General features: G+C 50.1%; 1 protein-coding gene across 7 annotated transcripts in view; it reads right to left on the bottom strand.

Moving 5' to 3' along the window:
* Window positions 1-16884, bottom strand: part of CTIF (cap binding complex dependent translation initiation factor) — a 322983-nt gene extending 306099 nt beyond the window's left edge. For 2 of the 7 annotated variants that reach the window (XM_086372394.1, XM_086372402.1), the window contains exon 1: window positions 14511-14867. The gene's annotated coding sequence lies outside the window, so the exon portion shown is untranslated. Of the gene's footprint in view, window positions 1-13454; window positions 13570-13735; window positions 13783-13959; window positions 14080-14510; window positions 14868-16535 lie in introns of those variants that run through there. The other 5 variants (XM_086372398.1, XM_086372405.1, XM_086372395.1 and 2 more) reach the window with 5 other exon arrangements.
* Between the last annotated feature and the right edge of the window lie 5177 nt (window positions 16885-22061).

Raw genomic sequence — 22061 nt, 5'->3', positions numbered from 1 at the left:
GGTTTTAAAAGTTACTGTTGGATTGCCCCAGGGTTTTAGCAGAAATACTACTTGTTCAATCCCTGAGTTGACAGATATCTCCTCTACTGCTTAAACAGCAGCTCACAATGCCAAGAGTCCAGGTTCTACAGTAACGTAGGCCTGGATTTGGAACCTGGCTTTCATAACCAAATAGCACAATCAGGGTAGCCAAGACAAGAGAAATTTGCTTTCTCATTTTCTCATTTCTGGACACTGGAAGTCTGAGATTAAGGTGCAGCAGACTGGGTTTCTTCTATGTCCTCTCCTCTTGGGCTCACAGATGGCCACCTTCTCCTGTGTCCTCACATGGTCGACTCAGGTGTCTATGTCTTATCTGTGTCCCGATGTCCTTTTAAGGACACAATCATACTGCACTAAAGCCACCCGTAGGACCTCTTAGGTACCTTAATTACCCGTATGTACCTTAATTACCACTTTAAGGGCCCCACACAAATACAGTCAATTTGTACAAATACAAATACATTTCAAGGTACTGGGTGTTAAGACTACAACATATTCTTGTTGTTGCTATTTAGCTGCTCAGTCGTGTCTGACTCTTTGTGACCCCATGGACTGTAGCCCGCCAGGCTCCTCTGTCCATGGGATTTCCCAGCCAAGAATACTGGAGTGGTTGCCATGTCCTTCTCCAGGGGATCTTCCCAACCCAGGGATCAAACCCATGTCTCCTGCTTGGCAAGAAGATTCTTTACCACTGCATTACCTGGGAAGCCCAACAACACACTCTTAGAGGGGATACAATTCAACCCAGAACAGTATGATGGATTATCTTTCTTCCTCTTTAGAATAGGAATATGTACAGACTCACAAATCCTTATCCAGGGCACCATCCTGTGCCATGCTGGACTGGTTTGGAATCTGGAGAGATGTCCAAAGTGAACAAAGAATGATCCTTCCCTAAAAGCTTCACATCAAGCATGGGCTGATGACACTGTGATTTCAGATTTCTATCCTCAAGAAACATGAGACAGTAAATCTCTGCTGTCCTAAATCAGCCACTTTGTGGTACTTTCCTGGGTCAGGAAACTAATGATGACCATGTGGAGACTGGATCCAAATCGGGAAAGGAGTATGTCAAGGCTGTACGTTGTCACCCTGATTATTTAACTTATATGCAGAGTACATCATGAGAAACGCTAGGCTGGATGAAGCACAAGCTGGAATCAAGATTGCTGGGAGATTTATCAATAACCTCAGATACGCAGATGATACCACCCTTATGGCAGAAAGCAAAGAAAAATTAAAGAGCCTCTCAATGAAAGTGAAAGAGGAGAGTGAAAACAAACGAGTGGTTACCAGTGGAGAGAAGTGGGGAAGGGCAAAGTAAGTACAGGGGCTTAAAAGGTACAAACTGGTAAGTATAAAACAAACGAAAAGGATACACTGTACACCATGCGGAACAGAGCCAATATTTTTAGTACCTATAAATGGAATATAACCTTTAAAAAGTGTGCACCACTATATTATACACCTGTAACATACAACATTATACATCAACTACACAACTCTTTGCAACCCCATGGACTGTAGCCCACCAGGCTTCTCTGTCCTGGGATTCTCCAGGCAAGAACACTGGAGTGGGTTGCCATTTTCTCCTCCAGGGGATCTTCCCAACCCAGGGATCGAACCAGGTCTCCTGCATTGCAGGTGGATTCTTTACTGAGCCACCTGGGAGGAACACATATTATATACCTATAACACACAATATTACACATCACTACACTTCAAATGGCAGAAAGTGAAGAGGAACTCAAAAGCCTCTTGATGAAGGTGAAAGTGGAGAGTGAAAAGGTTGGCTTAAAGCTCAACATTCAGAAAACGAAGATCATGGCATGCGGTCCCATCACTTCATGGGAAATAGATGTGGAAACAGTGGCTGACTTTATTTGGGGGGGCTCCAAAATCACTACAGATGGTGACTGCAGCCATGAAATTAAAAGACGCTTACTCCTTGGAAGGAAAGTTATGACCAACCTAGATAGCATATTCAAAAGCAGAGACATTACTTTGCCAACAAAGGTCCATCTAGTCAAGGCTATGGTTTTTCCTGTGGTCATGTATGGATGTGAGAGTTGGACTGTGAAGAAGGCTGAGTGCCGAAGAATTGATGCTTTTGAACTGTGGTGTTGGAGAAGCCTCTTGAGAGTCCCTTGGACTGCAAGGAGATCCAACCAGTCCATTCTGAAGGAGACCAGCCCTGGGATTTCTTTGGAAGGAATGATGCTAAAGCTGAAACTCCAGTACTTTGGCCACCTCATGCAAAGAGTTGACTCATTAGAAAAGACTCTGATACTGGGAGGGATTGGGGGCAGGAGGAGAAGGGGACGACAGAGGATGAGATGGCTGGATGGCATCACTGACTTGATGGATGTGAGTCTGAGTGAACTCCGGGAGTTGGTGATGGACAGGGAGGCCTGGTGTGCTGCGATTCATGGGGTCGCAAAGAGTCGGACACAACTGAGCGACTGATTTGATCTGATCTGATACTTCAAAAGAAAAGAAAAAATGTTTTAAAGACACATGGAGGAACTCACCTGCCTGCCTGCCTTCCAATACAGTTACATGAGAATGTGACAGGTGGAGTGTGGCAGCAAAGCGGTGACCATGAGGGGACAAGCCTGACCCAATATGCTGTAAATGGCTGTCTGGGAGGTTAGAATGAATGCTTAAGATTATTACTGCCCCACTGAAATAAGCAACTTTAGAAACCCCCAACATTTAGATTCCTGGTTAGTTATGTCTATAAACATCTTGTTTTCTAAGCGACTGTTAGTCCAGCGTTCTTTTGGCTGTAGCCAATAGCATTCTACAAGCCAGGTGGTTCTCATCTCTCCAAATGTCCATCTCTGACTCCAAAACTGAGATCACAGTGAGGTCGATATAAGACGAAACCTCGTGACCTTAAACCGAATCCCATCAGAGCGCAGATGAAGCTTTCCCCTCTGGCCCCTGAGAAAAACAGGAAACATGCCAGTTTCTCTTGCAGCCAAGCCCCTCCCCTAGAGCATGCCTGCGTGCATCCTGCAGTACAAAGGACTGACAAGGGTGTCAGGTATGGCCCACACACCTGCACCCTCCCAGGCCCACGTGGCCATAAGCCCCCATTTGCCCAGGACAGTCCCCGTTTACATCTGTGTGCTCCCTTTCACTCTCAAAGGTGCCTCCATTTGGACAAAAAAAAAAAAAAAAAAAGAGACACCTTACTTCTGGCTGCCTCGGCGCTCTTCTTTCTCTTTACCCCCCTACTTCCCACACCACACGAACACGAGGCCATTCTGTCTTCCCCACCAAAATGAAGTCGGGAGGCAGGGACCCTGCCAGGCTCACCCGAATTCCTCTGACCCACAGCAGGCGTCTGATAACAAATTTGCTAAACTGCACCAAATGTTAACAGAAGAGTCTTAAGCTGAAAGGTCTGGGGCAAGCCAGCAGAATGTGAACACGGAGAACAGTTTTTAGAGGGAGGAGAAACTGGGTACCTTCCCAGAATCCCTGACCTTCACCACTGGGTTTGTCAGGATGTCTGGCCATCCAGCTGGCTGATGCAATCCCGGGGCAAAGGCGGCTCGTGCTCTGCATAAGCCCACACAGCACCTGTTGACTAAATGGACCCCGCAGATGCCAGCTGACCTGGGGACGCAAAGGAGCAGAAAGGCTTTGGCTTCCTCAAAGAAGAGCCCAGGGCGCTGCAGACCGACACCCAGAGACGAATAAACTGCATGCTGGGAAAACACTGTCATTGTCCACACCTTCCTGCCTGGGGACACACACTGTCCAGCAGGCCACTTTTGTGATCTCATGGTGCAGACTGTAAACATCTCAGCAAGTGACCCATGAATACAGCAAAGGCCTGTGGGTTCTTGGCCTGAGGTGAGATCAGGGCACAGCCTCCCCCAAGGGACGGCCCTATAAGGGAGCAGCGTGGGGAATGCCTGCCCCACCCACTCCGAATGGAACCACACACATTTCTTCTGAATAACTTTCGGACTCAATTGTCACAACTACAGTTGGGCATTTCCATGTCTCTGCCTCTCTTCCTCTCCCTCACAGAGGTTACTTTTATTTAGTAACACATACAGAGAACACCTAGCTCTACTAGGGCACCTAAGAGACACTCAGTTCATAAAGAATCCGCCTGCAATGCAGGAGACCCCGCTTCCATTCCTGGGTTGGGAAGATCTGCTGGAGAAGGGATAGGCTACCCACTCCAGTATTCTTGGGCTTCCCTGGTGGCTCAGCTGGTTAAGAATCCGCCTGCAATGTGGGAGACCTAGGTTTGATCCCTGGGTTGGGAAGATCCCCTGGAGAAGGGAAAGGCTACCCACTCCAGTATTCTGGCCTGGAGAATTCCATGGACTGTATAGGCCATTGGTCTCAAAGACTGAGTGACTTTCACTTTTTCCCTGCATCAGGTTCCCAAGTCACTTACTACTGAAATGTATTCTGAGGTTGGAGGATAGAACTGCTTCTCTCGTCGCAATCTAAAAAGCACTGAGCCAACCTCTCAAAACTTCTACATCACAGCCAGCTCAGCAAACCTTACATCTCAGCTTCAAAAGCTCCCTCTTTGCTAAGTTAGGATGGAAGCTGGCTTGATTCTCAACAGAATCTTAACTTGACAAATTAAGGCCTTTCCAGCAAAAGCGAGCAGGATGCTGAAAGGCCTCCAAAACATCTTTCCCAACAGCCCACAGCTGAAGGGGCGATAGGTAGAAACCGTCAGGCAGCGCCTGAGGCTCACAGGAGGCCTTCCAGCTGCAAGAGCCTTCTAACGAGGGAAGGCACTGCTTGGTATAGCTGCACACTCCCGGCACCGCCGCACACTCCTGGCCACAGGAAGCCTTGGAGCAAGCGCTGGTGGAGACAGGATTCCCACTCCAGGGAGGAGGCCCACTAGATGACCTCTAAGATGTCTCTCAATTTTAAAATTCAAGAAAATCAAGCCTCTGGGCTTAGGGTGGACAATGGGGTGCATGGTCTGGAGGGACCAGGAGCAGCTGGAATCTGCACAGGGTACCTTGAGGGGGAGGCTGGTGGGCTACAGTCCACGGGGTCACAAACAGCCAGACACGACTGAGCGACTAAGCACACACACACACACACACACACACACACACACACTGGGGGGAACCTGGGCAGAAGCCTCGTCTGGAAAGATCCAGCCTGAATCAACAGCGGAGAGGACGTGAGGCCTTCCTGGACAGGCTTGTCTGCAGGCCTCTGCTGACAGGTGAAGCCTGGGGCCGGCACAGCCCTTCTCCAGAGCCCTGCACACGCCCTCTGCAGTGTGCACAGGTCACAAAGGCCCCTGTCAAAGGTTCCCACCAAGGCCTCTCTCTCCTCCTCCTCACTCAGGAACCCCCGGGTCCTACAGCATCTCTCCAAGGAGGAGACCCAAGTCAGTGAAGGGTGAAGAGCCCCAGAATCTTCCTGGCACTCCTGAGAGCCTAGAGCCCACAGGCAGGAAGACCCTGGCCCCCAGAAGCTTTATGTGCTAATTCCTTGTGTGTTAGTCACTCAGTCTTGTCTGACTCTTTGCAACTCCATGGACTATAGCCTGCCAGGCTCCTCTGTCCATGAAATTCTCCAGGCGAGAATACTAGGGTGGATCGCCCTTCTCTTCACCAGGGGATCGTCCCAACCCAGGGATCAAACCCTGATCTCCTGCATTGCAGGCAGATTTCTTTACCGTCTGAGACAGCAGGGAAGCCCCAAGCCGTGTGTAGTGGCCATCCAAAGCCACAAGAGGCCTGAGGTTTCAAGGTTCCAGGAACGATTTTTTTTCCTCCCCCCAGTTCAGGCCAAGACAGACAAGTTCCCCCTCCCCTGCTTCTATGCCAGAGGGCGGCTGTCTATTCCATCCTCTTTCCAAACCTGCATACCTTTGCAGGGGCCCGATTCAGGCAGGGCCCTCCACGCCAACTCCCAGTCTCACCTCGGACCCTGGAGGAGGCACTGTCAAGGGCTCAACAGCCTTTGGTTCTGAGACCCCTCAAGACACCCATAGCCACCCCCACCCCCAGGCCAGGCCTGGCATCAGCGCTTGCTTCGCGCTCCCTTCTGAGCTCCCTGGGGACTGCCCTTCCAAATGAGGAGCTCAGCTCTTCTCTGAAAGGATGCTAGTTGTATTTCATACGACATTTCTAGGTGCTTGGTAGTTGGAAGGTTTTCAAGATTTTTACTCCACTATGGTACTAAAAATATTCTAAATCAGTGTTGGAATCCTCTTTGGACTTGTTCACAGGAACCTCCCCGGGCTGACCTCCCCCACCCCTATCCCCACCCTGCACCAAACAACGAACTCTGGTCACATCCCTGCAGATCCAAATACATACGATGAACACCTACCATGTAGGTCCTGGGTGTTCAAAAATGGCAAGACTGTCGCTTGGCCTGAAACACAGCAGCTCTATTTAAATGCAGCATAGCAGGAGAGAAATTCCAGCAAACCTCTTCCATTTAACGAGCAGCCCACTATTTGCCCAGGTTATCACAGCTGTTTAGTGGCTTCACAGGTCCTCAGCTCGTCTCCCAACTAGACCAGCCTATTCGTGGGAAGAGGTACAGGTCTCCCCTGCCCTTGACTCCCAGCCTGAGCGCCCAGGACAGAGATCTCACCAGGGTTGTTAAAAAATGACAAAGCCTCTCGCCTAACGCACTCAAATGCTTCCAGCTGAGGCGCGCTCTCAACTGTCTCCGGATTCTGCCAGCTGGGCCTCCAGCATGACACAGCATCCCTGCCTGGCTTCCCTAACAACAGTGGGCCCGGCATGACAAAGGCTTCTCTGACGACAGGAGGAAGAGGTCTTCTCCTTGTCTATAGCAGCCCCCACGGCGGTCCTGTCCCACAGCCAACCTCCCCCTACTCCCAGGACTGCAGCTCCTGCCCACACCTCCAGCTCAGGCTTCCACCCTGCGTATGGTCTATACGCAGGGGAAGACAGTTCCACTGGACTATCCTACCTGCGATTCCACTCGACGAGTCTTAAGTTAAACTCACCACAACACCCCAGCACATCTGCTCCAGCCACCAGCAGAAGGTCACACCCCAGTAAAGGTCACCATCCACTCAGTCCAGGAGGCCAGAGACCTGGGAATCAACTGGGACTCCTCCCTTATCCCTCAAAGCACTAAAAACTGCAGACTTGACTCCCCAAGTGGCTTTAACATGTGACCTTTCCTCTACCTTCATCCACACAGCCCTGCTTCCAGGCCTCCTCTCCAGGGACAGGACCCTGCACGGAACCTGCTGTTGACTCACGGCCCAGGGGCTGCCTGGCTCCCAGTCCTGCTTGCTTCTGGCCCACTGTAAGTCCCATCCGCCCTGCCGAATTGCGAGGTCCCCAGCCAGGCTCTTCAGGTCCTCAGAGCTGGGCTCTGTACACACGCATCATTGTGCTCGACCAGCCTGCTGCTGCCCCTTCCTACACCCAGGCAGCCTTGGGCCTCCACGCCTTTGCACCCACGTGCCTTCCCCATAAACATCCTTCTCCTGTCTCCTCTCCAGGTTAATTCTTTTTCATACCTTCAGATTCAGCTCCTGCGTCATCTCCCTAAGGAAGCCCTCTCTGATTTCTGAGGCTAGAACAGGTGGCCCTTGTCTGGCAGGCAACTTTCTCCACCACTGCACTCACCACACCGTGCTGAGTTTAACTGTTTCAGCGTCTGTCTCTCCCAGGAGACAGTGGGCTCTTTGAAGGCAGGACGGTTGCGCTTCTTCACTGTTGTAGCCCCAGGGCAGAGAAAAAGCCCAGACACTACAAGAAGCCCCCTCTGACTGCAGGATCCACCCACTCCTTAGTCAGCTCCACTCTGCCCAAGCACAGACAATTTCCCTTTCACCCCTTTTGGGTCATAGCCCCAGCTGAAAACCTCTTACCATGGCGTCTGCCATGACCCCAGACCTACTCCCAAATTCACCTCTTCCATAAAGTCATCCCAAACTAGCCCCAGTCTACATTATCACTGCTATGACACCTGCCTCCCGTACTTTATCCATCCCACCCCCTGGGTAATTTAGGACTTCGGTCTGACTCCATGGTTGGACATCAGCTAGTAGTGGATATCATAAAGAAGGAGCTACAAAAGAATTTTTAAGCTCCAAAAAGTTTGAGACCCTCCACTCACAAAACTGTAATGAGGATGTGGCATGTGGACCACCTCAGCCCAAGACACCAGATTTGAAGTCTGAAGACTTGGGATCAGACGCCTGCCCTACTGCTTACTTCTGACTCAGACATGTCACTAACCGTTAGTACTGAAACTAACAGGCTCAGTTTCCCCATCTGCAAAATGGGAATAATGATAACAGCCTCACAGGGCTGTTATGAAAAGCAGATAAGGTCACTGGTGTGAAATACATCATAAACTGCACACCCAAGTCAAGTGTAGGGCAAAATGACTGTCTCCAGTGGCAACCAATCCCCCATCCAACTCCACTATGCCCACCCCAGTAGTTCCTGTCCTTACTTGAGTTAGGTAAGAATCGAATGAAGTCTGTGGATCCTCCTCCTAGAAAAATACACATATATAACAGCTTGGCAAACACCTTTACGAGGTTCCTGAGGACCCCACCATGGGAAGGGAAAGCCAGAGACCAAACTTAAGCGCACTAGAAGGCCCCAAGCATAAAACCCTCTCCCAAATACACCAGACTCCTAGGAGCTAGAGAAGAAAGACAGAGCAAGGAAGACCAGTGTCAACAGAAAACTATCTCAAGACTCCAAAAGAAAGAAAAAGATGTAGTGTTTTCACTCTTCGGGAAGTAAGAACCCCACCTCTTTCCAGAAAGCATCACAGTGTTTGGCAGAAACCAACACAATTCTGTAAAGCAATTATCCGTCAGTTAAAAAAAATATTAATTTTTAAAAAAAAAAGAAAGCATCACAGAACAGAGAAAGATTAAATGAGGCATCAAAATTTAGTAGGCGTTCTTGTTCCACTCTGCCAAGGGCTCCCGGTGACTTTGGGTGAGTCATTTCACCTCTCTGCGCCTCGGGGTCTTCAGCTCATCAGTAAGGCCCTCCCGGGGTGTCTGGATCTCAGGATGTGTCTGTTCTCACTCTGTTCTGAACCACGGCTCTGGCCTGGGTTTAATTCAGATGTAACAGGCAGCGGTCGATAGTCAGCATCGCAGTAATTTTGAGAGAAGGCCACTGTGACAGCAATGTTCTAAGTTAAACTGCACGCAGGATGAGACAGGAGGGCAAAAGAGTAAAAAGCCTGAATGTGAACGGCTGAGTTCAGGTGACCAGTGAGTCAGCAGTGAGGCCCAGAGGTAGAGGACCCCCCTAAAAGAACATCAAAAGGGGCCGCCGCGTTATTGGGTAAGCTATGCAGAAACGCCATCAGGTCTGGAGAATTCCCAGAAACTGCAATTTGCCCGTCTGTTTGTACCTCCTGTTCTCGCTCTAGGCTCAGAATTCTCTCCCCATCCTAACCACCACCTCCTGCTTCCCTGTTCATGATGTGAACTTAAAACAAGGCTGCTGCTAAGTCGCTTCAGTCATGTCCGACTCTGTGCGACCCCATAGACTGCAGCCCACTAGGCTCCTCTGTCCCTTGGACCCTAAAACTGAGAAGAAATTGGAGAACAGTGTCAGGGACCGCAGAAGTCAGTTGGGCGATGAACAGCTAAAAAAAGCAGACTCATATTAGAAAATATACACAGACCTATGAGATAGAAACTACTAAACTCGGGCAGGGCTTGGCTGAGATTTTGATCAAAAGCCACTGAAGACAGGCTATCACAGCCCATCACAGCTGGGGCAGGACCCTGGAGGACAATGTGTCTGCTCCTCACTGCCCAGTAGACTAACCTGTGGGCTGGCTTCAGGGTCATCTCCCATGAGCTGCCTAACTTCTACAAAAGGACAGACCTCCAGGGCCCACCTGGCAGGTTCCAAATAGTTTGAAATTCAGAGCAACAAGGCTCTTCTTCCCGTTGCTTCTTTCTGCATTTGCTATAGGAAAGAGACTGGCACTATGAGTTCCTTGCAACCAACATACGTGAAATTTACTAAGTCCCAGGGTGAGTGCTCTAAAATATTTACAATTTGTTCCCTCCTGTAGGCTCTGAATCATCTGTTTTTTTGCACTGCAACTTAGCTGTTTCTGCTATCCTGTCTCTGTGTGCCCCAAACACAGTAGCCCAGGAAAGGTGCTCAACAAATATTTGCTGGACTCAAAATCTTGAATTTGTCTCCACAGCTAGAAGATGTTTTGGCAAGCAGTGCTAAACTGTATGTTAAATTTTCTTCATGTGTACTTCAAGAAACACAAACATGCTCAATACATATTTGTAAATGAATAGTTGATTACCTAGCCAACCCTAATAACCCCCCAGGCTGTGTCTGAGAACCTTCACTGCCTGAACTCTGAGAAATGCACACAGTTATGTAGGAGCTTTTTGTTCTTTTAAAGGCTTCCATCCCTGGAGATGGAGGGGGCAGGGAGTAGAACCTGGATGGTTTCTCAGGAGCTATACTTTAAATCCATGGTTTTGGAACCAGCAAGGAACAAACCTTAGATTCAATAGGGACCCCATAAACACACCCATATGAACACAGGCATATGTTGCAAAAACATATATCCATATGTATTTATTACATGCAGTTATGATTCTGGTACATACTGCATGCATCAAAGCTGACAATCATTCACCAACTGTAAATTATCAGATAAGTGATAATAACAGCAATGCAGACTTCTGCTTTTTTAATACTTATTCTCATTAGGACTGGCAGTGAACCAAGTGTTTTTTGACAAAGAATAAATACCATAATTTCATACTGTTCATGGGTGTTGGAGAAGATTCTTGAGAGTCCCTTGGACTGCAAGGAGATCAAACCAGTCAATTATAAAGGAAATAAGTCCCGAATATTCATTGGAAGGACTGATGCTGAAGCTGAAACTCCAATCCTTTCGCCACCTGATGTGAAGATCTGACTCACTGGAAAAGCCCCTGATGTTGGGAAAGACTGAAGGCAGGAGGAGAAGGGGACAACAGAGGATGAGATGGTTGGATGGCATCACCAACTCGATGGACATAAGTTTGAGCAACCTCCAGGAGTTGGTGATGGACAGGTAAGCCTGGGGTGCTGCACACAGTCCATGGGTTTGCAAAAAGTCAGACACAACAGAGCAACTGAATGATCAAACTGAAATACCATAATTTACCCGCTGTCTTAGGTTTAGTATTTCCTAGGGTGCCAAGACCTACACTTACTAAAAGAAGAAAAAAAGTTGGCCACTATTTAAGTTAAAAGGCCACAGACTGGGCTTCCTTGGTGGCTCAGTGGTAAAGAATCTGCCTGCCAGTGCAGGAGACTTGGGTTTGATCCTTGATCAGGGAAGATCCTACATGACCCAGAGCAACTAAGCCCATGGGCCACAGCTATTCAGTCTGTGCTCTAGAGCCTGGGACCCCCAACTACTGAGCCCATGTGAGGCAACTACTGAAGCCCGAGTACTCCCAGAGCCTGTGCTCCACAACAAGAGAAACCACGGCAATGAGAAGTCTGTGTACCACAGCTAGAAAAAGCCGGGGCAGGAAGGAAGGCTCAGCACAGCTATAAATAAATAAACAAATTAAATTATTTTAAACCAACCCCCCCCCCCAAAAAGCCACAGTCTAAGAAGTGAAATCACAGAGAAGCTTCAGGCAAGTCTCCTTACTTTTTGAGCCTCAATGTACGGTTCTGTAAAATGGGGTTAATATCCCCCATACCTCATGGGGCCGTCTTAATAAATGCGATGATGGGGAAGGCGCCTAGACATACAAACATATTATTATTCTAGTAATCTGTTAATCACTGGTGACATTGTACCCCCGGATGCGTTACAAAATTACTGCTTCCAAGTGCACGTTATCCAAGACAGACACTTGACACAGCAGGGTGAGATGATCTGTGTGTAAATCGAATCCTGTCTCAAGCACTTTAAGGGAGCTTCCTGGGGCCACCTGAGTGCATCCCGCGAGGGGCCAAACATCTTAACGTCTGCTCAGTGCGTTCTGTTCCAGTATAACCAGGTTTTCTTGAAAGCCAAGCAATTTTTCTCGCGCGTTCCCAGAATGCTCGGAGCCCGGCTCCGTGAGGTTTTCGGCCCAGACCCGGCGCTGGACAGGAGGAACAGGGCCGGACAGCCTGTGGGCCCCTCCCCGCCCTCTGGGCGGCTCCTTCCTCTCGCTTTCAGCTCGGGCGGTAGCGGCGCTCGTGCTGTGTCACTTTCGCCTTCGAAAGCCCCCAGCCGCTGCGGAACCAGCAGCCCCGGTGGCTTCCTCCCTCAGCGCACAGGCCCTGAGCCTGGGAGATAATCCCCTGTCGCAGAGACCCAGCTCTGGGAGGGCAAAGACCTGCCTGCGCCCGGCTGGGCAGTCGGCAGCCGGCACCCGCGCCGGAGGTAGCTTGGGGCGGAGCGCGCAACCCGGCGGGCCGGGCAGCCTTCGGCCTCCACTGTCTCTAGGACGAAGAATTGGGAGGGGGTACGCAGGGCGCGCCGATTCCCTCCAGGATCTGCGAAGGCAGCAGCAGGAGCGGCCGCGCGCACCCACAGCGCGCCCCGGGCCAAGGGTCAACCGAGGGGGGCGGGGGCGCGACACAAGCGCCCCGCCGCTCCTCCAGGCCCAGCCAGACCAGCCCGCGGCGCCGCAGAGTAGATGGCCAGCCTGCCGGGTCCGGTTGGGGCGGGGGGGCGTCGGGGACTCGAGGAGAGGGACCGTGGCACGTCTCTGGCCGGGTCCTCTCTCACCGACCCGGCTCATTCGCAACCCCAGGATCTCCCCGAGCCCTCGGCCGGCGACCCCCCCGCCCCGACTCCAAGGAACCAGGGCGCTGGCGCGGACACACACACGACTACGAGCCCCGGCGGGACCGATCCCCGCGGGGGCTCGGGGCCCACGCGCGTCCCCACTACGCATCGGTCTGCGGTCCCCGCCCCCCCCCCCCCCCCCCCCGCCGCGCACACACGCCAGAGCGGTGTGTACACACACAAACAGCTGGGCGGGGGAGGCGACGCCTCACTCCCTGAGTGGGGATGCACACCGTGCCACCAGCCACCCCTCCCCTTTACACGCCGCACCTCCCTCTCTGTTCACACCTGCCCCCCCACCACCACAACACCAACCCTGAAAACTCCGCGAAACCAAACAGCTAAAGCCGCCCAGATGAGGGGCTCAGACCTCCACCACCTCCCCCCCGCCACAACTGTCATTTAACATCAGAGGAGAGACGGACCCAACTCAGATGCGCGGTCCCCGGGACGCCTCCCCCAGCGGTACCCAGGCTCCGACAAGCGGCCCTCCAGGGCACCAGATCTCCGCTGCAGCCGAGCCACCGCCCCCCTGCCCGCCGCCCACGACCCCCCTCTCCGCCCCCCACACACACCCCACCAGGACCCGCGTCCGGGACAGTCACCTGCTCGTTAAAGAACCCGAGCCGGAGCCCACTCCGCTCCGGCCCGGGTCACCAGCCACCGCGAGCTGGCTTTTCAGAGCCTGTCAACTTAACCCTGACTCCGCCGGACAGGTCTGTTCCCCGGGCCCGATTACACAGCGGCGGCAGGAATAAGAACGTAAAAAAAGAAAGAATCACTGCCGTGGGGAAGGTCCAAAGCTGCGACCGCAGTGAAGCCAGCGATCCGGCTTCCTCCTCTGCTCCCACCCCCGCCCCGCGCCCCCCGCGGTCCGCGGGCTCACCAGGGACGGAGGGAGGGTGCAGCCTGTCTAGACGACAGACATCTCCGCGCCCGCGGGGACGGGCGCGCACACACACACACACACTCACACGCGGCCGCTGCCACAGACACAATCGGTCGCCGGAGGACGGAGGGGCAGCGTGAAGACACTCCCAGGGTCCCTCCGGGAGCCGCGAGAGCGGCAGCCTCCGGCCCCTAGCCGCCACCCGGAGCCGCGCTCCCTACCTCCGCCGACTACGGTCAGAACAGCTGCAAGTTTGGCCGGTTCCTGAACCAATGCAGCAAATGCGGGCTTCAAAACAAAAGGGAGAGGAATCACGCTCGCTCGCTCGCTTCCTCCCTCCGGGTCGGAATCCGGCACATGACAGCGGCTACACCGCGCGGCTCCAACGCGAGCCGGGCTTCAACCGTGCACCCCCTCCTCACCCCACGCTAAGAGAGCCCCCCTCCTCCCCTCAGGGCTACGGCTCCCCTACTGGCGGGGAACCGGCTGAGAAGGGGCAAACCTGGGGAGGGGGCGAGATCTCAGAGTGCTGTCCCCGACAGAGGCGGGGACGCAGGATGGGCGCGGACGACCGGCTGCCCCGGGCGCAGGGTGGGAGGAGGAGGTAGGGGGGTAGGGGGCTAATTGTTTGGGGTGGTTTTCCCGGATTATCTGTAAGCACGCACACGTCACAGAGCCCTTCCTCACCGGTCCCAGAATCGACCCGCAACGGGAGATGACTACACGAGGCGGGGAGGGGGGGGGGGGGGCGGACGGTCGGGGAGATGCTCACCTCGGGGTTCCTCAGGCCGCCGCTCCGAGCCCGAGTCGGGGGTGGGGTGGGGGGGTGGGGGAAGGGGGCAGGGAAAGAGAAGGGAGGGAGGAGGCTCGGGAGAGCCGATCCCCCGTCCCGAGTTCCGCGCGTCCCGGCGGCGGAGGGGGGCCTCCGGCGCCCCAGCGCACAAACCCAGCCGAGAGGGGAGGGAGGGAGGGAAGGGAAGGAGGGAAGGAGGGGCGGGCGGGGGGAGGGAGCAGAGGAAGGAAAAAAAAAAAAAATGATCCCTGCTCTGACACAGGGAAAGAGAATGTAGGAGGGTGACGTCCAGGCCCCGCCCTCCCCTCCGGCCACGTGCAAAGACATGAAAGGAACGAGGGCGGCGGGAGGCCTGCTGGGTAATGTAGTTCGCCTTTCTTTCCTGGGATGGCGGGCCCTGGAAGAAGCGGGGCGCCGCCGGGGCGCGGGGACTGGCCGCCCGAGCAGCCCAGATAGCAGGTCTAGCCTCGCCGAAACCCCGCGCCCGGCGCCCGATCCCCACCCCACCCGCAGCGCGCTGGCGCCGCCCCGCGTGGGGACCTCAATTGGGGACTTGGGCGAGGAAAGAAACATTTGATTTTAGGGACAGGACGGCTTTAAGGATGAGGACTTCCTTGCTCTTAAGTGCTAAGTCCGTCCTTAGAGCAGATAAAAGGGAGCGTTGTGTACGCCCTGGGCGACCCAAGGGCAGTTACTAATGCTCTATTAAATGCTACGAGATGCGTATGTTATAATTAACATTTGAACATCTCAGTGGCAGGGGCGGGATGTTGTAATTAGATATGCACTTTGCAACCAATTAATTTTCCATTGGCTATGCTAAGGGATAAGGCAGGGAACTTGGTGGACGGGAGACTTCAGCGCAATAGGTAATCAGTAATCACTTTACCAAATCACCAATATTTTCCAAGTACCTGTTAGGTGCTGGGCACTGGGCTTAGCACAGAAAAGCCTTCTGGAAAAATATATGATGCTGTACACCCTCCGAGCAAAGGGGTTATGAACTCCCTTAAACTCATGGAAAGGGATTATAAACTCATGGAAAGGGGTTATAAACTCATGGAAGTGACATGGTATAGCTGCTGAAGAAAATTGTTTATAAATTGATATAACATTTGGTGAGCACTTTTCACAGACAGAACAGATCTGGGGATGCCAAGACAGGTGAGACCCTCAAGGAGTTCAGAGTCTAGAGTAAGGACTGCAGTCAATGAAGGTATAGGGGATAAGTCCACACTTAAATAGGTATAGGCATAAAGTGCTATGGAACCCTCAGGAGAAGCAGCCAGCCAGGATGGAGCATTGATGCGAGTAGCAGAGGATCAAGGAAGGCTTCCTTGGAGAAGGCAGTGTGTTAGGTAAGAATTACTAAAAAATGTTAACAAAGGCAAAAGAAAGAGTTGACCTCTGAGAAGGCTACAGGGTATAAAGGCTCCAGACAGAGATAAAAGAGCAAATTTTGAAAGTCCTAGCAATTTGGCAGAGCAAAAGGGAGTCTCCCAAAGGGGGATCAGGGATGAAGGCTGGGTCTAGAGGGCAGAAAGAACCTGGAATGGCTTTTCACCAGGGGTGGGGCTTGCAGTGGGCCTTGAGGGAGGAGTGGGATTTCTTTGAAAGCAGAGAGCATGTCTTCCTGGTATGTGCCAAGCCATCACAGGAAAACAAAGCAGCGTCTGCAGCCACGTCTGGCTATTTTGACTCTCGGACCAAAGGGCATGGAGGTGGGTCATCCCCTCCCTTCCAGAGAAAGGCAGCAGGCCCATAGTCAGGCATTCAAAAGAGGTAGAGTGGGTGTCAGAAGCTACGCCAGGCCCAATCCCCGCGGTGAAGGAGCATGTTTAAGTACACCTGACTCTTCCCGCTGCTTTGTCCCTCCTAGCATTTATGCCTCATTGGCTCAGCAGTTATTTTTGCGCTTTTAACATCTGCACGATCACCCAGGTTTACCAAATATGCACGAATAGTACCAGAGTCTATCCCCTCAGCAAATGCCCCTTTACCCACCTTTTGTTGTCAGTGGTGTTTTGCACATAGTGTGATAGGCCTGCTACTTCGAAAGGCAGAAGAATGGAGTTGTCTGGGTCTTGGTTTTGCCTGTGCTGTAAATCACATCCCCGGAGGTGAGGAGAGGCTGAACGACGCGCAGAATGCAAAACACCCAAGGAGAGTGCTTACCGGCCGTTAGGAGGCTGCGCCTGCCGTGAGAGGGCCAGTGCTGACAGCATAGACTCCTCAGTCAGCCTGACCCCTCAGCTTGAATTCCAGGCATGACACTTCCTGGATCTGCGATCTTGGGCTGTTTGCTTAACCTCCAATCGAATGACCTTGGGCAGCTTATTCAGCACCCTTTTTTGGCCTTATGAGAACCCGTGGTGACAATGCATTTACACTGGCTCCGTGTCACAGCAGCTCTTTGTGATGGCTGATTCCTTTCCCTGTCCCAGGGTCTTTCTGGGCCAGGAGAATGACCCCTAAGTTTTTTTTTTTTTTTTCCTGAAGTTAGGCCAGCAGAGCTGGTGCTGCAGGGAGAATTTCTGCACACATGTTCATGTGTGAAGTTGGTTATGGTTGTGTCTTCAAGGAACCTTCACGCAGCTTTAGTCGTCACCTCCCAAGGGCTCAGCTCTCCTGACCTGCCCTGCCCTGAACTCAAGGCCCCTTCTCTAGATGGTGTCTCTGGGCTCCCACAGGCCTTCTTTCCACCCAGCAACACTTACCCACTGCTTTCTGTATCCTAGAGCCTGCCTCTGCTTTACCTCCACTGATACACCTTCATCAATGGACGATAAGACCCTCTTGGCATTCTCTTCTCCAACTATGACTTCTTTGTCTTTTTATCTAGAGTTTTCTGAATCGGCCGCTGCTGATGGAGACTTCAGGCTGGAATGGGAGTCTCTGAGAGGAAGACTCTGTGGGTCACTCATTCTGCAAATTGTGGGTTTCCTCCCCTATGGGAGGCCTGGGCCTTAATTAATTAGTCCCTCACGTGGCATCCTTCCTTCCCTGCTGTTGATCTATGTCCTATTTGCAAGCTTGGGTCAGAGAACCTGCTGGATGCAGAGTCAATGAACTGGCACTGGAATTGGTTAATTGTGGCAGATTTGAGTTACTAAGAGTTGCCTTCACCTGAATTGTCACCACATAGCCTAGAAATCAAAAGCCAGATTATTTATCTCTGTCTTAAGTAACTGCTTTTCCTAATAAATACTGTCCTAAGATACTAGCAAAAGGAGGGAATTTCTTGGCAGTCCACTGGTTAGGACTCAGTGGTTTCACTGCCATAAGCCAGGTTCAATCCCTGGTCAGGGAACTAAGATCCCGCAAGCTGGGTGGTGAGACCAAAAACAAAACAAAACAAAACAAAACCTTAAAAAAAGAAAAGATATGAGCAAAATGAAATAATTCTCTTTTCTTCCTATATCCTTTTCTGACTCCAGCCAACCTTTCCTCCAACAGCCAGTGCATGTATTGAAGGCCTGGTGGGAGCCCACCAGAGTGCAGGGGCAGAGAAATGGCCTGGAAATGGCCTGCCTTCAGGAGCTGAGGACACCACGCTAACACCCAAGAGATAACAGAACTGATGGAGTGCTGTCCTGAGTGAGGGTGCTGTTAAGTGAACGAAGCATTCCTAGCAGTCTGGGATGGTCAGAGAAGACTTCTGAGAGGAAAGTGAGACTGGATCTACATATATCTACCCATTGAGAAGAGGTCAGCAATGACCTAAATCCGGGCTTTGTAGCATTGGCCTGGGATGCACTGCGGAAGTCGTGTCTTTGTCTGGAAGCTACAGAGTGGGTTCACCATGCATCAGTTTGGTAGCCAGTGACCCCACAGAGGGAAGGAAGTTATCAGTCCGGTGTCTTCACTCTGTTACTGTGGTGCTGGCCTGGAGAGATAACGGCTTGATAGAATCAGGTTAAATTTCACCCCTGCCTCATCTCAGCTTCCACTGTACAACCTGAAGACCAATACCTGAAAGGCAGATGGAAAGTGATCCTGTAGGGCCGAAGTTGTTGGTAGAGGAAGGGATACCCCAACAGAGAGTGATGCAGTTGAAAAAAGCAAAAGCCAAATAAGAAATGAACCAAAAAATATTGATTGGGTGTAGGCTATGTCTCAGGCATTGCAAGGTACAGTGAGGAATTCATGTGTGAAACAAGGTTCCAGACCCCACCTGCCTCTGTCCTGTGTGACATCTCTCTCTGGGCCTCAGTTTCCACACCTGTAAAATGGGAGGGTCTGTGATTATTTCAAGAAGTTTATAGTCCAACTGGCAAAAGAAACAGAAAGTTAAGTAGCCACAAGCATAAATTTTAAGCTGTTTTAATCTGGCAGAGCAGGAAGAGCTTGTGATATTCATTTTACAAAGCCCTGAAATCCACAAAGGAACAGAACACAAACAGATCTTGTGCAGCCCATGAATGGTCAAGCATTCCTCAATTTCTTTAACGTTTAAGGTCAGACCTTACAGGTCAGTGGCATGAGAGCCTCATCCATGAATGGCCTTGTCCACGATGATGACTTGGGGCAAAGAGATACACCCCCCACATGTCTGCAAGAGACATGTTTCATTATGTGTCAGGGTACACTCTAGAAAAATTGTGCCACCCTTATCTTGGGAGGGGTGGCCAGGCTTATTGGACCAGGGGTGTACACTCAATCCAAGGGACTCCAGACCATTGGCTGGGCCTGGACTTAATTGGCCCTGGCTCCAGCATATGAACTGAACCAATCAGATTCCCTTTTGTAAGAATCTGCAGGGAGAGGCTGAGAGACCACTGCTCCTTGGTGATTCTGCTCAGTCAGGTAATGTGGGGGGAGGTGCGGGGTAAGGCTGTGGCCTTAGTGGGGCAGGTTGGGAGGATTAGGCAGAGGAGGCTGATAAAGGAGTGGGGAAGGGAGGCAGAGACATGCTTGGAGTAGCCTCAGTTCCTAACTCCGATTCTCAGTCCTAAGGTGATCTATCATACCTCTCTTTGGTTCCTTATATTTCTGTATCCTTAGAGTAATTCCCTTTACTTTGTGCTAGGCTGAGTGGCTTTCTGATTTTTGTAATCCAAAGACCCACATCTGGAACAGCCTGAAAGAGAAGTACAGAGAAAGTTACAGCTGTCATGATCCATGTAAAGGGGAATTTCCCCTCCCGAAGAGGCTCTTCCTTTTTCTGTCCTAGACGTCTCCCTCTTCAACTAATTGATAATCCCTGTCTCCTAAATATTATTCTGAAATTGCAAAATAACTTGGCCTTGAACCTTCCACAGTCGCTAAATCCCCTTTTCCAAGAAAAACAGATAATATATTAATCAAGCAATTACTATTTGCCAGGCAACAACCAAAACACTTTGTGTGCTTTTTTTCATATAGACTACATTGCAACTTTTACAGTGGAAGGAACTGGATAGGAGGGGTGACAGAACTTGCCCAGGGCCAGACAGCCAGCGAACAGACGATAGTCCACACCAGGCTGTGGACCTGAGTCAGGGAGCTTAACCACGCCCCCTCATCTCCAAGCATCAGCATCCACCTTCTCTACGTCCCCAGCGAGCACCTCTCCTCTAGCTGCAGGCAGCATCCTTTTTCCTCACTGGTGCATTTATAATGGGGTGCTTAGACTTGCTAGGTGTGTGTGCATTTGTTTGTCTATATCTGCCCCAAATGATTCTACGCTGGAGAAGAATGATCATTGTTTGTACCCCTCATCAGTCAAAAAATTTTTTGATCTGCCTCTATATTTCTCTGGCTTCCTTGATGGCTCAGACTATAAAGAATCCACCTCCAATGCAGGAGACCTGGGTTCGATCCCTGAGTCAGGATGATGCCCTGGAGAAGGGAAAAGCTACCCATGCCAGTATTCTTGCCTGGAGAATTCCATTTTGCCTATTATATTTTCCAAAATAGACTTTTTCCTTCCAATTTTATTGTGATATAATTGACATAAAAACAGACATTTTAAATGATGGTCTAAAGATGAAATAAACATTTTAAAATAATTTAAAAATTTTTATGAATTTATGATTCAAAAGTGCTTTTGTTCTTAAGGAGGCTTATTTTTTGCATAAGCTTTTGATGATAAATGCTTTTGATCATTTATTTAATGTTTATGCTCTTGTATTAGATTTTTACAAGCTGGTGAACACTGACAAATTATTTCTCCCATAGAACTATGACCACATGTTCCCAGACAGTATAAATATATGGTTGAGCTAATGTTGCTGCACATCACCATTTTATCAATTACATAATAAAACAAAGTGTCAAGTATCCAAATACTAAGTTATACAGCTCAAAAGGTATATAAAATATTGAATGTCTGCTCAATTCATTAGCAGAAACTCACTAATGATTTTCTTTTTTTTGCAAGAGAGGTTAGAAATCACATTTCAAACAAAACCAAGTTGGTAAACAACTTCAGATAAGTATGAAAAAAATTTACAAGAATTTCAGATATTTTGATAGTTTTAGCTATAATAATTAAGTATTTCTACCTTTAAAAACAATATCTACTAAATTAAAGCACATATTCTCCATGGCCTTCACAAGACAAAGGCAACATTTTACTAAAAATACTTCACAGCCCCCTCCCATTCTTTTTTCAGGCCTTCAGGCCTTCTTGTGCAAACACTCCCTAAGTGCAAACATTAGAATTAAAATTAACTGTAGGCTTTTTTTTTTTTCTTGGTCTGGAAACATTAAAGACATTGTGCTTCTGTACAATATAGATTTTCAAAATAAAGGTCTTCTACAGCAACACAAAATGAGGTGTTTTAATATAGGGAGATATTAAATACTCATTATAAGTCTTGGTTAATTTAAAAAGGGAGCAGATCTGATATATACTGACATGAATGTGGGAGATGTAAACATATTGTGAGCAAACAACCTCAGAGGCCCTACGTTCTATCTTTGAAATGATGAGAGGAATGAACCACATAAAGCATTCGTGGTTCCTGGGATTTGTTCTATGTGATACTCGAACTTCACAAGTATCATGCTGAGTATCAAAATACTCCTAGTCTTTCTAAATTTCTTATATGTTAATTACATTCTGGCATGGAAACAGATTTAAAGACATGACTCAACACTGCATGTTTTCAGGAAAGGTCAATTGGTACAAATTATAAGCACATTTTAAATGCTGAACAGCATGAATTCTTTGCTAGTATCCAAGTAAGTTGAACATACTTACTTGAACAGAGGTTGTAATTCTGCCAGGCTCATGGCCTGGTAAAACTGCTTTTCAACACTCTTGTGGAAGCTTCAGGCTCCCCAGGTTGCGCTAGTCATAAAGTAGCTGCCTTTCAATGCAGGAAATGTAAGAGACATGGGTTTGATCCCTGGGTCGGGAAGATGCTTCAGAGGAGGGCATGGCAACCCACTCCGGTATTCTTGCCTAGAGAATCCCATGGACAGAGGAGCCAGTCGGACATGACAGAAGCAACTTAGCATAGCATAACATAGCATGGAAGCTTCATCAGACTTATTCACCAAGCCAACGTGCTGGCTAATATCTACGACAAATTCCATCCCATC

Source organism: Bos grunniens, chromosome 24 (assembly GCF_055505025.1).
Source record: "Bos grunniens cultivar Pamir isolate PY7600 chromosome 24, Bosgru_T2T1.0, whole genome shotgun sequence".
NCBI lineage: Eukaryota > Metazoa > Chordata > Mammalia > Artiodactyla > Bovidae > Bos > Bos grunniens.
This window is presented reverse-complemented; position numbering and strand designations above follow the sequence as displayed.